Below are 16743 nucleotides of genomic sequence, written 5' to 3' on the forward strand. Positions count from 1 at the left end.
GGGCAGAGTTAGGAGGAGGATGGAGATGAGCAGAAGGGCCTTCAAGCTCCCCATCTGGGGCCCAAAGACAGCAGAACATGAATGTTGTACATGAATCTCTGGTCTATGTGCATGGTGATGTTTGATTATCAGAAAGATGGGTACTTGCCTGTATTGGATATGGCCTGAAGACCCTTCCAGATATTTGAAGGCAAAACCACAGGGTTACACAATATTCACATGGTACTTTATAAATGGAGAGGGGGTGATGACACACATCTGATTAAACCAGCCATGGGCCTGTGAAAGCTAACTCCAAGCCTCAGTTTCCCCATTTGTCAAGAAGGGTTAAACACACATCCGCTAGGACGGTGAGAGTCGGGATGATTGGGATAAGGCAGGTAAGGTACTGAGCAGTGAGACGTGCCTACCTCAAGAGCCTAATAAGTGCCTGGTTCACCCTTTTCTGAGCTCCACGTGGGGCAGCTGACCTGACCTGGCTGAGCCACACAATGCTTTGATGCAAAGAAGAGAGGCTCCTCTTGTTTGATGAGCTGAGAGGGGCCCACTGGGGTAAGAGGCCCTGGCTCCAGCCCCAAAGACGGGGGTTGCTGATGGGGTTAATGAGGGGCAGGATCCCAAGCCAAGGATGCCACAAGTCACAAACTCCGCAGATGGCAGAGAAATGATGATAGGAATGGGAGTCCTGGCTTCAGTTGGAAGAAATCAGGTTGGGGGTGAAGCTCTTACTTTTTCCCTCTCTCTTCCTCATAAGATGTGTTCCTGACACTAATCAGGGATCCATCCCCCTGGGAGCCAACAATAATGATTAATGGTGTTAAATATAGCCAGAGACTGCTGGGGCAAAATTAGGCACCATGCATAAAACATCACCCTCCTCGTTCCACAGGCAAATCAGGCTGGCTCTAGGGCCTGGTGCCCATGGCCCAGTGCCCACTCGCAGGGTGGCTTGATCTAGCCAGCCTCCTCACCACACTGACGGCCCCTTAGGGAGGCATCTGCCAGGGGAACCCACATTCATTCTGTACCCCGATGTGCCCCATGCAGACCTCAGAGCCACCACCAGGCACTTGAGCTGACTCAAAATAAAGGAAATTGCTGCTGGGGTGGTGGCAAGAGAATGTGCCTAGGCCTCACAGAGACCTGGGTTCAAATCCTGCCTCTTACACTCCCTAATTATGTGGCCCTGGGAAAGTTGCTTCTCATCTCTGAGTCTCAGTTTACTGTTCTGTGAACAGGGTTTCCTCTTCATAGCCAGTGGGGTGGTATCCAGGTGATGGCAGCAGCAAGCTGTCTGGAGTGGCTACTACCATCACGCGAGCTGCAGCAGGGAGGCGTGGCCAGGGCTGTACACTCTGTAGAGCTGGCGGGAGCTGGGGACAAGCAGGAGGCCTGCACCTTCCAAGTTGGGGCAGGAGCTCCCAGGGTGCCGCTGCAGCTCCCCAAACCACGGCAGCAGACCTGGGCCTCCTGCTCCATGGAGTAGGCAGGAGCCCTGCTCCACTCCCCACCAGGCACAGCTGCAGCCACCCAAACCATGGCTGCTGACCCAGTCATCTCTGCACTCTTAGGGGCCCAGGAAGGCCCCCTTCCCCGCAACCCTCATAGGCTCAGAAAGGCCTGTTCCCACTGCCTGGCTTCTCCCTGCTGTCAGCATCTGCTCCAACCTCAGAGCAAAGCCAAGGTCAAGCCCAGGCACTGCCACAGCCCAGCCAGATGTGCACATGCTCAGGGCAGTGATGACACACCAGCCTCCTGCTGCCACAGCCCCCTCTGAATTCTGGATGCTGATGAGCAGAGGAGGGAAGCCAAGGGAGGGCTAAGGGCAACTGGCATTGGCCTGCAGGTACCCCTTGGCACCTATAGCCTGGGTGCCATGAACAGCAGCAGGAGGCAGACAGGTTCCTAGGTAGAAGGGGGTGGGTCCCGGGTGAGGCCCCACCTTTAGGACAGGGAGGGCCTGAAGGCTGCAGGCCCAGCTGCCAGTCTCACAGAGTGGGAACTTGTGGTGCCTTTTCTGGGCCTGCCCGCGGGTGCCCAAGGACCAATCAGCATGCACTTTCTTCCCTCTGAGGCCCATAAAAGCCCTGGGATCAGCCAGAGCTGAGCAGACATCAGGACAACCAGCAGCAGGGAGGAGCTACCCACTCCAGGGCCTCCACTGAGCTATGTTTGCTCAATAAAGCTCCTTTTCGTCTTGCTCACCCTCCGTTTTTCTGCCTCTCTCATTCTTCCTGGGTATGGGACAACAACTTGGGACCCACTGAATGAGGCTAAAAGAGCTGTAACACAAACAGGGCTGAAATAGGCCCCCTGTTCAACACATTGCAGGTGAAGAGGAGAGAAGCGCTGCAGCCCTACAGGGAGCCCAGACCTGGGAGCTCCCCAAGCCAGGGCTGTGACTCCCTCACTGGGACCCTGTGGTTCCTAGCATCTCCAAGCTTCTGGGTGCCTTTGTGTTCCCCTGTGCCAGCCATGGAAGCTGCTTGTGGTGTGCCTGGCCCAGCCACAGCCCCACAGAAAGCCAGCACCTGTGCCAGCACCTGGAGCTGCCTGCCCCACTGAAGCAGCTGGCATGTCTGACTGTGTGCAGTGGCCACACCCCACACTTGCTCACATACCCCCTTGCCATTCCACACCTGACTCTCCCTTGGCAGGCATGGGACCCAGGCCAGTGGCATGAGCCAAGTGCAGCCTTCCAGGCTGAGTGAGTAAAATGAGCCCAGCAGGCCTGAGCAAAAGTCAGGCAAAGGTGCCACCAGTCACAGAGGTTTTCAGCCAAAAAAATGACACCCTAAAGGTCCTGTAACAACGGCATGGTCAGAGCCGGGCATTTGGCAAGTACTTAGAAAATGTGAGCTCTCTTTCTCCCACCTCTAGGCACAAACAGCTGTGTGACTTAGAGTAAATTACTCAACCTCTCTGAACCCAAGTTTCTTACCTACAAAATGGAGATGATGATGTCTACCTTTAAGGACACAGAAACAAATAAGGTATGGAAAACACTAACATGTGCTTGGAACATCCACTCATTACACACCCAACTCTGTATTGAGGGCCAATTTTGTTGCCCGGCACTGTGCTAAGTGCTGGGGACACCACCAAGACTGAAACATCCCATCTCTGCTTTCACAGAGCTTACGGTCTAGTGGGGAAATAGGAAAAAGGTAAATAGGCAAAATCACTACAAATTAGAAGATATCTTGGAAAGAAAAAAGGGGGCTAGAATAACATGCAAGGAGCACTGAGAGGGGCTGCTCTAAGGAGTGATATGTGAGAAGGAGATGGCCCTTCTGGGAGCACGGGAGAAGTTATTCCCTTCCCAGCAATCACTTTCCCAGGCCTCCCCCGCCCACACGAGCATCCCTCCCTTCTATGTCAGGGGATCCCCTCTCTCGGGGGTGGCTGAAGATGAGAGGACCAAGGGCTGCCATACATCATCCCACTAAGAGCAGTTGTCTCCAAACTCACATTGTGCACATGTCCTGATACATATTTATAATTAAGAACATGCACTGCCTTCCTAATATTATGTACATCACTAAACACACACAAAAATACACCTTTAGAGGAAGAAATGAGAACATAAATAGAAATGCAGTTCTAATTCTGTCTCCTGCACTCCGCAGGTCTTCTCAAACTCTCCTGCAAATTCGTGTACACCTCTTTGATGACCATTGATCAAGAGCAGCCAGCAGAGACGACCTGAGCCACGCCAGGAGGTCAGCTGGCACACAGGGGCCCTGCCCTTCCCACCTCAGATGTACTAAAAAGGAGGCAAAGTGTCCAAGTTCAACTCTTCTCTCCACATCCCCGCTATGGTGGGCACTCACTCTGGGTCCCTTTCTGGTTTGCCCTGGGCCTTCTGCAGCCTGGTGGTACACCTCCCCCCATGGCCGCCCCTCCCTATGGCCCAGGGTGGGACTCCTCAGATAGGACAAGACCTCCCACTTCACTCCTCTTGCTGTTCTTCCCTCCAGGAATTATCTCACACCACCCTCCTCCTCTGCACCTGGCTGACTCAGCCATTATCCCTGAAGCATGCAAACTTGGAAAACAGGAAATATTTGTGCGGGGTGAAGGGATGAGGCTGTCCATGGCAGGCAGTGATCTTCCTGGGGGCTCTGGCCACCCCAGGCCCTGCCTGGCTGCTCTGAGGGCTGAGGGCATCAGACCTGGGCACACTTGTATCCTGACTGGGAAGCTCTGAGCTGAGGCAGCAGCCCACCTTGACTCCTGGCCCCAGCCCAGAGCTATGGATGTCAAAGGAAGGTAGGCATGTGGCAGGAGCAGGGGGTGGAAAGGAGGCTTCTTAACCAACCCTGGGGACCCAGAGACTGCAGAAGACACAGATTTTTTTAACTAACAATAAGAACTTCTGCATGGCAAAGGATATCGTGAACAAAACGAACACACAACATCTCTGGCAAAATAACTGCTACACAGAAGGCAAAAAGAGGGTTAATATCCATGCTATACACAAGGCTGACGGTGGATAAGAAGGGGCAGAGGACACAACGGGGAAACGAGCAAAGGATCCGCAGACGCAACTCACAAGAGCACAGCCAAAGGGCCAAAAAGATGAAAGGCTGCTCGGCCCCCCTGCTTGTCAGGGAAATGAAAATGGAAAGCAACAATGAGATATCACTTTATACCTCTCAGCCCCTGCAAAACTAACAAGGCCAATAACATCTCTTGCTGGCGAGATACAGGAAAACGACCTTTCTCAAATTACTGGGGTAAATGTGAAGTATTATAGCCTCTGGGGAAATCCAGTTGGCAACAGCTATTAAAATTAACAGCACACAAACCTTTTGACCCAGCAATCCAACTCCTGGGATTATGCCCCAGAGAAATAAAACTAGCTCTGTAGGATGTACGTGCACACAAGGAGGTTTATCTTGGTGCTATTTATTACCGCAAAAAAAAAAAAAAAAAATGAGAAATGAAACAAATACTCATCAACAGGGGAATGGTCAGTTGAATTACGGCACACCCACGCACTGGAATATTACGTAACCATTAAAAAGAATACACTAGAGGCCAGGCGCCGTGGCTCATGTCTGTAATCCCAGCACTCTGGGAGGCCAAGGCCGATGGATCACTTGAGGCCGGGAGTTGGAGACCAGCCTGGCCAACATGGTGAAACCCTGTCTCTACTAAAAATGCAAAAACAAAAAAGATTAGCTGGGCGTGGTGGCGCACACCTGTAACCTCAGCTACTTGGGAGGCTGAGCATGAGAATTGCTTGAGCCTGGGAGGAATAGGCTGTAGTGAGCCAAGATAACTCCATAACACTCCAGCCCCAGTGACAGAATGAGACTCTGTCTCAAAAAAAAAAAAAAAAAAAAAGAGAATGCACTAGAACTACAGCTATTGAGGTGGAAGGACCTCAATAGCTGTAGGACATGGTTGAATGAAAAAAGATCCAGGAATGTGCAAGCATTCATATATGTTTGTAACTGACTAGAAGGGCATGGAAAAATATGAAAAAGATCTATATGAGATCATTAGCATGGGTTCCAGGGTGGGAGTGAGGGGGGATGTCACTGAAGGAGGGTTAGGAGATACGCAAAACAAGGGAAAAAACATACTGAACTTTATAAATGTAACATTTATGCACTTATCTAAAACTGTCAGGGCCAGGTGTGATGGCTCACACCTGTCATCCCAGAGTTTTGCGAGGCCAAGGCGGGAGAATTGCTTGAGGCCAGGAGTTCAAGACCAGCCTGCGCAACAAAGCAAGATCCCGTCTCTACAAAAAACATTTTTAAAAAAATAGGCCAGCATGGTGGTGCACACCTGTAGTCCCAGTTACTTGGGAGGCTGAGGCAGGAGGATTGCTTGAGGAGCTCAAGGCTGTGCTGAGCTATGATCATGCCACTGCACTCCAGCCTGGGCAACAGAGTGAGACCATATCTCTAAAAAAATCATAATTAAAAATAAAATTGTCTATCAAGAGGCATTTACATATATATGTAAAGAAGGCCTGTGTATATGTCCCCTCTCTCCTCTATCCCTTCTGAGGTCCTGCTCACTTTCCTCCCGTATTCTCCATTCTTCCTCACTTCAGGCCATTTAGACACAAAAAAGACGAACAGATGCTAAGAAAAAGGCTAAATAACTTATTTATCTGGCACCCTTCACTCTCCAGAACACAGCCTAGAACCACAAGGCAAACAGACATCTGATAGTCAAAATGCACTGTCTCCGCTTTAAACTAATAACTCTTATTTTGTATTTCAATAAGCTGTCAGCTTACCAAACTCACTGAGGCAGACACGCCTGAAGGTGAACCCAGTGATCCACATACTTGTATAATTCCCTCCCCTTGAGGGTGGGTGAGATCTGCGGCTTCCTTCTAACCAACAGGGTAAGGCAAAGGTGATAAACTGTCTCTCCTGTGATCGCGTTTCATTCTATTTCCTGTTACTGTTAGACTCTGTCTAGGAACAGACTGGAGAGAGAGACACCGTCCGCCTTGAAGAAGCAAAGCACCACGCTGGGCTCTGCCTATGGAGAGGACCATGTGGCAGAGGCCTGCGGGAGCCTCTAGGGGCTGAGGGTGACCTGCAGCACCCAAGGACAGGCCCAGTCAAGAGCCAGAAATAAGCTGGAGCCCTCAGTCATACAGCCACAGGGAATGAATCCTGCCAGCAATCTGAATGAGTGTGGAAGCACTTCTCCCCCAACTCCAGCCTCTACATGAGAACACAGCCCAGTCACCACCTTGAATGTGGCCTTGTGAGATCCGAGCAGGAGACCCAGCTAAGCTTTGCCTGGGCTCCCGACCCATGGAAATGGTAAGATAATAAATTAGTGCTGTTTTCAGCCTCTAAATCTGTAGTCATTTGTTATGCAACAAGGAAAAAACTAATACACCCATCAAATTAAGAAACAAAAGAGTGGAGTGGAAAAAAAGATACTAATAACTGCAAGAAGTGAGGATTGAGATGGAGAACAGCAGATATGAACTGGCTAACAACCATCTAGAGCCATAGTGAGTTAGGGCAAAGGACCCTACAAGCATCCCTGTCACAGTGGGATGGGAAGGTTGAAATCTAAGACCCTGAAGGACCAGCAAGGCAGTGGACATCTGTGCTGTCAACTGCTCTAGGAAATTCACCTGCATTTGCTCATTTCATTGTCACAACAACCTACTGGACGTGTCCTCTTAGCTCCCAGGACAAAAGGGGATAGTCCAAATGTTCCTATCAAGAATCAATGAACGTTGCAGAATGGAATCTTTCCAGTCAACATGGCTCACCATGTGTTTGCCAGCACACACCCAGTATGCCAGGCCAGGTGCTGACTGGGCACATGGGGCCAGACACTGAAGTGAGTCCCATAGGCCCACCAAGAACAGGTGTTGCTTCCAGTCTATGGACGAGGGAACAGAGATTTAAAGGTCATACAACTAGTAAGTAGCCCAACGGTCATTCAAACTGGCTCTTCTGGGTACCTGATATGGTTTGGCTGTGTGCCCACCCAAATCTCATCTTGAATTCCCACACGTTATGGGAGGGACCCGGTGGGAGGTAATTGAATCATGGGGGCAAATCTTTCCCATGCTGTTCCCGTGATAGTGAATAATTCTCACGAGATCTGACGGTTTTAAAAAGAGGAGTTCCCCCGCACAAGCTCATTCTCCCTTTGCCTGCTGCCATCCATGTAAAACGGGACTTGCTCCTCCTTGCCTTCTACCATGATTGTGAAGCTTCCCCAGCCACATGGAACTGTAAGTCCAATTAAACTTTTCTTTTGTAATTTGCCAAGTCTCGGGTATGTCTTTATCAACAGTGTGAAAATGGACTACTATAGTACCCAAGCCCATGTTATGTCTGATTTGACTCCACAACCTATGCTTTGAACACACCATGTGATGTTGTGAGCCTCAGTCTGCTCTACCTGTAAAATGGGAAGAAGTGTGGTGCTTTTCCCATGAGGAATAAATAGGTATAGCATTGTATTGGGAAGAGCACTTCATGGTACCCAGCATAGGAAGATGCAGAATATCTTTCCTAACATTCTATACTGCTCTCAAAAAATTTGACAAAAAGAACAAAAGTTCAATTTCAGAACAGTAACAACTTCGGGGCACAGTGGGTTATGATAAATCAGTCTTCAAAATATATGGTACTTTTTCTTCACACACAGAGGACAATGTAACTCGCTTTCTAGTGTTCCTATGAGGCACGGAAGGTGGAACTTCAATTCCTGATATGGTTTGGCTCTGTGTTCCACCCAAATCTCCTGTTGAATTGTAATCCCCAGTGTTGGAGGAGGAACCTGGTGGGAGGTGACTGAACCACAGGGGCGGACTTCCCCCTTGCTATTCTCAAGATAGTGAGTTCTCGCGAGATCTGGTTGTTAAAAAGTGCGTAGCAATTCCCCCTTCACTCTTTCTCTCTCCTCCACTCCACCATGTGAAGAAGGTGCTTGCTTCCCTTCACCCTTTTGCCATGACTGTAAGTTTCCTGAGGCCTTCCCAGCCATGCTTCCTGTACAGCCTGCAGAACTGTGAGTCAATTAAACCCCTTTATTCACAAATTACCCAGTCTCAGGTAGTCCTTTATAGCAGTATGAAAACAGACTAATATGATTCCCATATCACAGACTAGACAATTAAGGCTCGAAACGGTTAAGCAGCTGAACCAGTCTGCAATGTGAGAGGCAGAATGGAAGATGGATACCCATTTAGATCTAGAGGGTGATGATGCCAGACCCACCCTAGAGACTCTTAAGCTCCAAGCTAACAACTCAAAAGCTTTCAGCCAATGGCCCAAGATATCCCCTTTACACCAACCCAAGGCAACAGCTATTTCTCATTTCAGAATTGTAGGCCAGTGGAGCTTAAGAGAAGCTTTTCCAGAAAACAGAGCCTTTCCTTAGAATAAAAGTGAACACAGGAGCAGCCTGACTGCAGAAGAGGCCTGGAGGTGACATCTCCAGCCCGACGACCATGCAGTTCTAGATCCCTTTAACATCATGAGAAATAAACTCACCTCGGGGACACACAAGGAGGCCAGAGTTGCAGATGCTACAGAGCCAAACAGCAGCAGGAATGGAACTCCTTTTCCTCTATTTCAGTTCAGCACAGAACACAAGCATTAAGGAATGAATGTTTTAGTATATGTGGTGCTGCCAAAGCGAGCACAAGTGCTGATGCTTTAAATAAGGACCACCACCTTCACAGAGAGCCTCCAGGCATTATCCAACACATGGGACCATTAGGGTCACAGGCCCTGGAGTTTTTTAAAAAAAAAGAAAGAAAGAAAGAAAAAAAAGAAAAAAGAAAAAAAACCTCCTCTTTTTAAAACCATCATATCTTATGAGAATTATTCACTATCATGGGAACTGCATGGGCAAGATTTGCCCCCATGATTCAACTACCTCCCACCAGGTCCCTCCCATGACATGTGGGAATTCAAGATGAGATTTGGGTGGGGACACAGCCAAACCACTTCAGGTACCCAGAAGAGCCAGTCTGAATGATTTTTGGGTTACCTACTAGTTGCATGACCTTCACATCTCTGTTTCCTCATCCACAGACTGGAAGCAACACCTGTTCTTGGTGGGCCTATGGGACTCACTTCAGTGCCTGGTCCTATGTGCTCAGTCAGCACCTGGCCCTGGCATACTGGGTGTGTGCTGGCAAACACATGGTGAGCCATGTTGACTGGAAAGATTCCATTCTGCAATGTGCCACTGATTGAGGGGGGGAATTAACTTGCCTAAAGCCAGTTCCCAGATGTGGGATGGGATAGCTGAGGACTAGCTTCACACAGATTCGGTGTCAAATAAAGGCGTGTGAGATGTGTGCATCAGTAAAGTGCTTTAAGGTTTAGCGTCTACAGTGTACTTTCCCCTATAGAAGCAGATGCACAAAAGAAACCCCAAGGATGTTCACTACAGAATTGTTTCCCAACAAGGAAATGATGTAAAACAAGTTGTTCAGAAGCAGAAGACTGGTTAAGGTGCAGCACAACCAGACAACAGAACTCTGTGTGGCTGGTAAAAAACATTTCATGAGCACTTCTCCAGGTGAAAATGTGAGTTACACCATTGTGTACATTATGGTCCCATTCATGTCAAATAAAATACAGAGGAGGTTCAGAAGGTCACATACCCAGGTGGCCGCCGTGGCGATCTGTGCGTCATACAATTAAAGGGATTTTCCTCCTTTGGCTTATCTGCATATTTCCTCATTTTTTCCTACCATGGACAGATAGTGCTGTATATAGTTTAACAAACAAAAAAAGACAAGATAACTCATTTAACTTTTAAAACCACAGAGCACTTTCGCCCATATTCTCTCTTGTAATCTCCAATGCCAGAGCAGATGCAATCGCCCCTGTCTTCCTAATTGTCAATCTGCCTCAAGCTGTCTGCAGCATTTAGTGCTGTTCCCTCCCCTTGTCTTCAAACTCTTCTCCTCTAGCAGGGTATCCTAACCAGAGTCTGAACCAGGGTCCCCAGAGGTCCAGGGATGGGCTTCGGGGTACAGGAGGCACGTGCCCCTGAAGCTGTATACCAAAAGTGTGTGTGTTCATGATGCACATTCTTGTGGGAATAGATCCAAAAAATTGAGGTTCTTAAAAGATGCCTGTAACACCTAGGAGGTATGGCCACTCTCCCAAACCCTCCAAAACATCTTTCTGCCATATCTTGTTGGCTCCATCCGGCTCCTTCATGGGTGGCCCATTCTCCACATTCCCCTTCTTTCCGTGTTTGTGGCCTGTCCTCTGTCCCAATAGCCCCACCTGACAGAGATGGGTCCTGGAGGAGCGTGGGTCCCCGCCTCTGTGGGGGTTCTAACAAATCAAAGAGAGCCGTGTGTCTTTCTAGGGGAAACATATGCATGGGATTTTATGCATGGATCCAGGTGATGTGCAGCCTTCCTGAAGCCCACCCATAAATGGCCCTTGTAGTGGGTTGAATCGTGTCCCCCAAAATTCATGTCTACCCCAGGACCTCAGAATGTAACCTTATCTGGAAATAAGGATCTTTGTAAATGTAACTAGTTAGGGATCTCAAGATGAAATCCTCCTGGATTTAAGCTGGGCCCTAGGGCCAATGACTTAGAAGTTCCTGGTATCCTGATTGGGTGCAGTGGCTCACACCTGTAATCCCAGCACTTTGGGAGGTCGAGGCAGGCGGACCACCTGAGGTCAGGAGTTCGAGACCAGCCTGGCCAACATGGCAAAATCCCATCTCTATTAAAAATACAAAAATTAGCTGGGCGTGGTGGCGGACACCTGTAATCCCAGCTATTTGGGAGGCTGAGGTAGGAGAATCGCTTGAACCCAGGAGGCAGAGGTTGCAGTGAGCTGAAATCGCACCACTGCACTCCAGCCTGGGTGACAGAGTGAGATTCTGTCTAAAAAAAAAAAAAAAAAAAAAAAAATGCTTCTGGTATCCTTCTAAGAAGAGGAGAGGACATAGACACACAGAGAGGAAGGCCGTGTAAGGACAGAGCCGGAGATGGAGATGGCAGTGACGCAGCCACATAGCCACATGCCAGGGAACAGGATTCCCCAGAGGCTGGAAGAGGAAGGAAGATCCTCTGCCAGAGCCTTCGGAGGGACTGGGGATCTGCTGATACCTTGATCTCAGTCTGGTGACAGAGATCTCAGACTTCTGACCTCCAGAACTACACAACAATACATTTCTCATAAGCCATTCAGATTGTGGCCATTTGTTATGGCAACCAAAGGAAATGAACACAGCCCCCCAGTCCCAGGGAAACCACAGACCCCAGTTTAGAACGTTCTGGATACAGGCCAGGAGTTGTCAAGTCTGTATGTCCAGGCCAGGGCTCCCTGGATGCTCCCCGGAACTATCTCAAGGCCCTTCAGCCTCAGTGTGTCCCAAATTGGGTTTATCCTCCCCACCCCCACCGCCAAACACACTCCCACCCCTACTCTTCCTCCAGTGTTCCCGATTCAGGACTGGCACTGTCAACCAAGGCACCGAAGCCAGCATCCTCAGCCACCATCGGCTCACACCCTCCCCTCACCTCCCACATCCTATTAATAAAACAAAGCAAAAATTAAATTACTTCGAACACACCCCCAGTCCGCATTCAAGAGGGCTGGATGGTTTGAAATTCTAATTTGTTTTCCATGGTCTTAAAATAATTTGACAGGAGCCCCAGAGATGACGCCCCCATCCCTGCCTGCATCCCACAGGAGGAGGCCAGGCTACAGTGAGCAGAACAAGAAAGGAAGAATATGGCCTGGACCGTGGGAGAACTAGGATCAACAGCCCCTCCGCAGACTCCACGTGCCATCTCAGGCAAGGCCCCAGCCCTCTCTGAGCTTCAGTTCTCCCACCCGTCATTTAGACAGGAGCATCCTAAGGTCTTCCCAGGCTAATGCCACTTCTTTGCTACAAGCCAGTCACTAAACCAGAGGGTTTTTTGTTTTGGGGGTTTTTTTTCAAGACAGGGTCTCACTCTGTCACCCAGGCTGGAGCGCGGTGGCGTAATCACAGCTCACTGCAGCTGCGACCTCCCGGGCTCAAGCAATCCTCCCACTTCAGCCTCCCAAGAGGCTGGGACTCCAGGTGCCCACCACTACAACCAGCTAATTTTGTTAATTTTTGTAGGGAAAGGGTCTCCCTATGCTGCCCAGGTTGGTCTCAAACTCCTGGACTCAAGCAATCCTCCCACCTCAGCCTCCCAAAGCTCTAGGATTACATGCATGAGCCACTGCACCCAGCCAAAAGGTTCTTAAGCTTTTTGGATTCATGGACTGCAGTAGATTCCCTAGTCCTTACCCCCAGCCAGGTCTCCCTCCCCAGGAACATGGAAGGCCCACTCCAGGTAGGGCCATGAGACATTTTAGCCTATAAAGTATGAGCAGAAGTGATGACCTCCATGCTGACTGTTAAAAAGCAGTGGGCCGTCTGTGTGCTCTGTCCCCTTTAGCGGTAAACACGGAGGCCCGTGTTGAGAGGGTAGAGCCATAAATCAAAGCAGCTCTAGATCTCTGAGTCACTGCATGGAAGAGAGCCGCTCCAGAGAGCCACCCAGCTCCTCTTACCGCTTTGCAGGGGAAAGAACCAGACTTGGGTGTTTTAAGCCACTAAGACTTCAGGACATATGTATTAGTGCAGCACAGCCTGGCCTATCCTGCCTAACACAAGTACTGTCTCCTTTTGAGGATCTGATGATGAGGGATCTAGGTAGAAAGACACAGGGATTTTCCCAAATTCACACAGCTATAACGTGGGGAAGCAGCAATCAAACCCAGACAGGGCAGCAAAGGAATTTAGTGGGGAGGGAGGCAGTCTTGGATGGCTTCTGACTTAAGTCAGGTGCAAGGTACAAGGCAGAGGTCAGAGAAGGCTTCTGTGGAGGCTCAGCCCAGCTAAGTGTTGAAGGAGGCGAGAAGGGGCTATGGGAAGGAGAGGGGTCCAGGAGAGGGGTCCGCGGGTACAAATGCCCAGGGAAGAAATCAAGCACTGAGCTGTGAGCCTGTGAGTCATTTAGCACATCTGGAATCTCAGGTATGTATAGGAGGAACAGGGCTGGAGAGGCAGAGAAAGAGTGCAAGGTAAGTGGGGAGGCTTGAGAAGGGGGCATTTCTAGAATGGGTGCCTATCCCACCTCCAGGCAAAAACAGTTCTGGGGAGAGGCAGGCAGGGCCCAGCTTCTGATGACCCGGGTCAGGCCTGTGTCATCAGCCCCTCTATCATTTCCACACCGGCCACTAAACTCCGGCATCTCTTCTTCAACTCATCTCCCATCACACAAGCACCAAATCCATGTCTGGGAGAGCAGCCTCCAGGACTCATCATTCCTGGGCTCAGACTCTCAAACAAGCCCCACCGAATGCTAATCAGATACACTGTGCCCAAGACAGCCCATCTTATCAGTTAGGGCAGAAAGGGCCCTTAGATCGCTAGTCAATCCTCTTTGTACAGAGACAAAAGACAGGCCCAGAGTAGGGAATTAACTTGCCTAAAGTCACACAGCAAATCCAAGGTACAGCTGTGTGACTAGAACACAGATTAAGCCCCAAGAATACTACTCCTTACTACTGCTTCTTGGGATCCCAGGGTCCTTGGGATTTCGGCTTCATCAAAAGCAGCCCTTCTCTGAATCAGGAGCCACACCCAACAACACACTTTCAGCTGACTAGACATCAGTTCTACAGTCCTGAGACACAAGGGAATGAAAAGGTGATTCAGGGTCTCAGTGGGAGCAGCTAAGCTTCGGCCCCTTTGTACCCTCCCACCCAGGATCCCGAAAGACACCCTGGAGTACGGCTTAGGAAATGCTTCGGCCTTACAGCCCCTCAGGGCCAGTGAGATGCCAACAGGAAAAGAGCGGGCCCTGCACCAAGGCTGGAGGGATCCCAAGGCTCCATGCCAGGATAAACCCTTTCTGTTTACCAAAGCTGCCTGAGCCTACCCCAGTGCAGGGGACAACCCACAGCTTTTTGCTGCTACGCACAGAGCCATTCCTAACTGTTCCCCAAACTGGTTAAGACCAGCAGAGCTTGTCTCCCATAGCCCTCAAAGCAGCCAACATGTGCCACCATCCAGCAATGTCACCTTCCACAGCACACAGCATGACAAGGAACCCAAGAGAAAAAGGCGGCGGGGCCAGGAACGGTGACTCACGCCTGAAATGCCAGCCCTTTAGGAGGCCGAAGCCGGCGGATCACCAGAAGTCAGGAGTTCAGGACAAGCCTGGCCACCATGGTGAAACCTTATCTCTACTAAAAACACAAAAATTAGCTGGGCATGGTGGCAGATGCCTGTAGTTCCAGCTACTCGGAAGGCTGAGGCAGAAGAATCACTTGAACTCAGGAGGCAGAGGTTGCAGTGAGCTGAGATTGCACCACTGTACTGCAGTCTGGGTGACAGAGTGAGACTGTTTCAAAACGAAAAACAAAAGGCAGCAGGCCTCAGATGGCACTTTCTAGCACACATACCACCAGTCTTTTCCATCGCAGTGGTGGCAGACATCACGAATCAATCAGCAGGTGGATTCTTTCCCACGAGCCCAAGCACAGCCTGGAACGGCTCCACACCACACTCCAGTAAGCAACCGCCAATCTATCAGAGTTGACGCAGGAGATGAGCACCACGTCTCACACCTGCTATCACCGGCCAAGGATCTCAGACACCTTCCACCACCAGGCACGTGTTTATCTGGTGGAATGTGCGAGAGAACAGAGACATACTTAGAAGTGGGAACGGCGCAAGCCTGGGGCTGAGGGATGAAGGATTTCAGAGGGCAGTGTCCACACAAGAGCTGCTGGCCAGGAGAAGCTACTGGTGGAGGAAGCAGCATTTCTACGATGTAAACAACCAGGTGGCACTCCGAGGAGGCTAAAATGTTCCTGGAGAATCAGGACATGGGACTTTGGACTTTCTGAAGGTTCTGACCCAGGACAACAGGCACATGACTGGCATTTTTTAAAGAGAGGCGCTTGGTCTGCCAGCTAGGTTATTGGCTTAGAAAGAGGAAATAGCCAGGTTCTGTGGCTCATGCCTATAATCTCAGCACTTTGGGAGGCTAAGGCAGGAGGATCACTTGGGCCCAGGTCCAGGATTCAAAACCAGCCTGGGCAACATGGCAAGACCCCCATCTCTACCAAAAAAAAATCATTAGCCAGGAATTGTGGTGGATGCCTATAGTCTCAGCTACTCAGGAGGGTGAAGTGGGAGGACTGCTTGAACCCAGGAGGTCAAGGCTGCAGTGAGCCATGATCTTACCACTGCACTCCTGCCTGGGAGCTAGAGCGAGACCCTGTCCAAAGAAAAAGGAAAGAGGAAACAAACAGTAGGATCAAATAAGGTACTCTGGAAGGAACTCACAAAATGGGAGGTAACCCTAGGGACCAGTGCTGGAATCGGCCTTACTTAAAACCCTTCTGAGCAAGTTGGGTACTGGAACGTATGTGACACTGCCAAGTTTGCAGATGGTCACTGACTCTGCCTGGGAGGAAAAATGAGGCCATTAGGAACATATGGCAGGAAGAAGGGACAACAGCAGCATGGAACGGAAGCAGACTCAGCCCCACAGAGAGGGGGTCTGCAAGGAAGCAGCCGTCCAAGCTTCTGCGAGGCTGCAGGGGAGCTGAAGCGAGTGGGCCTCACCCCACAACTCCTGGAACTAGCTGTGCACCAGGGGCACAGTGGGAGGACCAAAACAGCAGGAAGGCAAGTTCAGGAACAACCCAGCGGTCCTCACCACCGGCTCCAGGCACCGAGCAACCAAACTCATCGACCCTGGAGTGGCTGTACACAGGATCTGGTTTGAACGCATGATCTGTCTTCTAGGTCCTCGCAGAGAGGGCAGCTGTCACCAAAGCCTGGTGGAAGGGGCAGGGTGAAGGTTCCTTGGGTGAGTCCCATCCTTCCTAGGACCTTCGTGCTGCCTTCATCCTGGGCTGCTTTCTGACCACCGCTCTAAAGCTTTCCATGGCTCCCTGTGACCCTCAGAGGCAGGTCACAAGTTTTGGTTGGGGGAAAAAGGGCTAAGGGGGACAAATCTTGTCCCCATCATTTACAGGCTGTGACCTGGGTGAGAGACTTCACTTCCCTGAACCTCAGCATCTTGATAGCACAAACAGTGACAGATCTGGTCTGAGGCCTCCTCCAGGAAGCCCTCCCTGACTCTTCCAGGTAGAACAGGTGCTTTCCTATACCGTCCTGGGAATCTTCTGTCCTAGCTCTAAGAACCTCCCGCCTCATGCTAGGTTCATTAGCCTTGGTTTGTCCACT

At 50.2% G+C, this 16743-nt stretch overlaps 1 protein-coding gene across 3 annotated transcripts in view; it reads right to left on the reverse strand.

Annotated features, from left to right (window-relative positions):
* The window catches only part of LOC105483136 (actin like 8), a 73865-nt gene that overhangs the window by 34841 nt on the left and 22281 nt on the right, over nucleotides 1–16743 (reverse strand). The window contains exon 1 of one of the 3 annotated variants that reach the window (XM_071072354.1): nucleotides 14946–15015. The exons of the other annotated variants lie outside the window; for them this stretch is intronic. The gene's annotated coding sequence lies outside the window, so the exon portion shown is untranslated. Of the gene's footprint in view, nucleotides 1–14945; nucleotides 15016–16743 lie in introns of those variants that run through there. 3 annotated transcript variants of the gene reach the window in all.

The sequence above is a fragment of the Macaca nemestrina genome, chromosome 1 (genome assembly GCF_043159975.1).
Source record: "Macaca nemestrina isolate mMacNem1 chromosome 1, mMacNem.hap1, whole genome shotgun sequence".
Taxonomy (NCBI): Eukaryota; Metazoa; Chordata; class Mammalia; order Primates; family Cercopithecidae; genus Macaca; species Macaca nemestrina.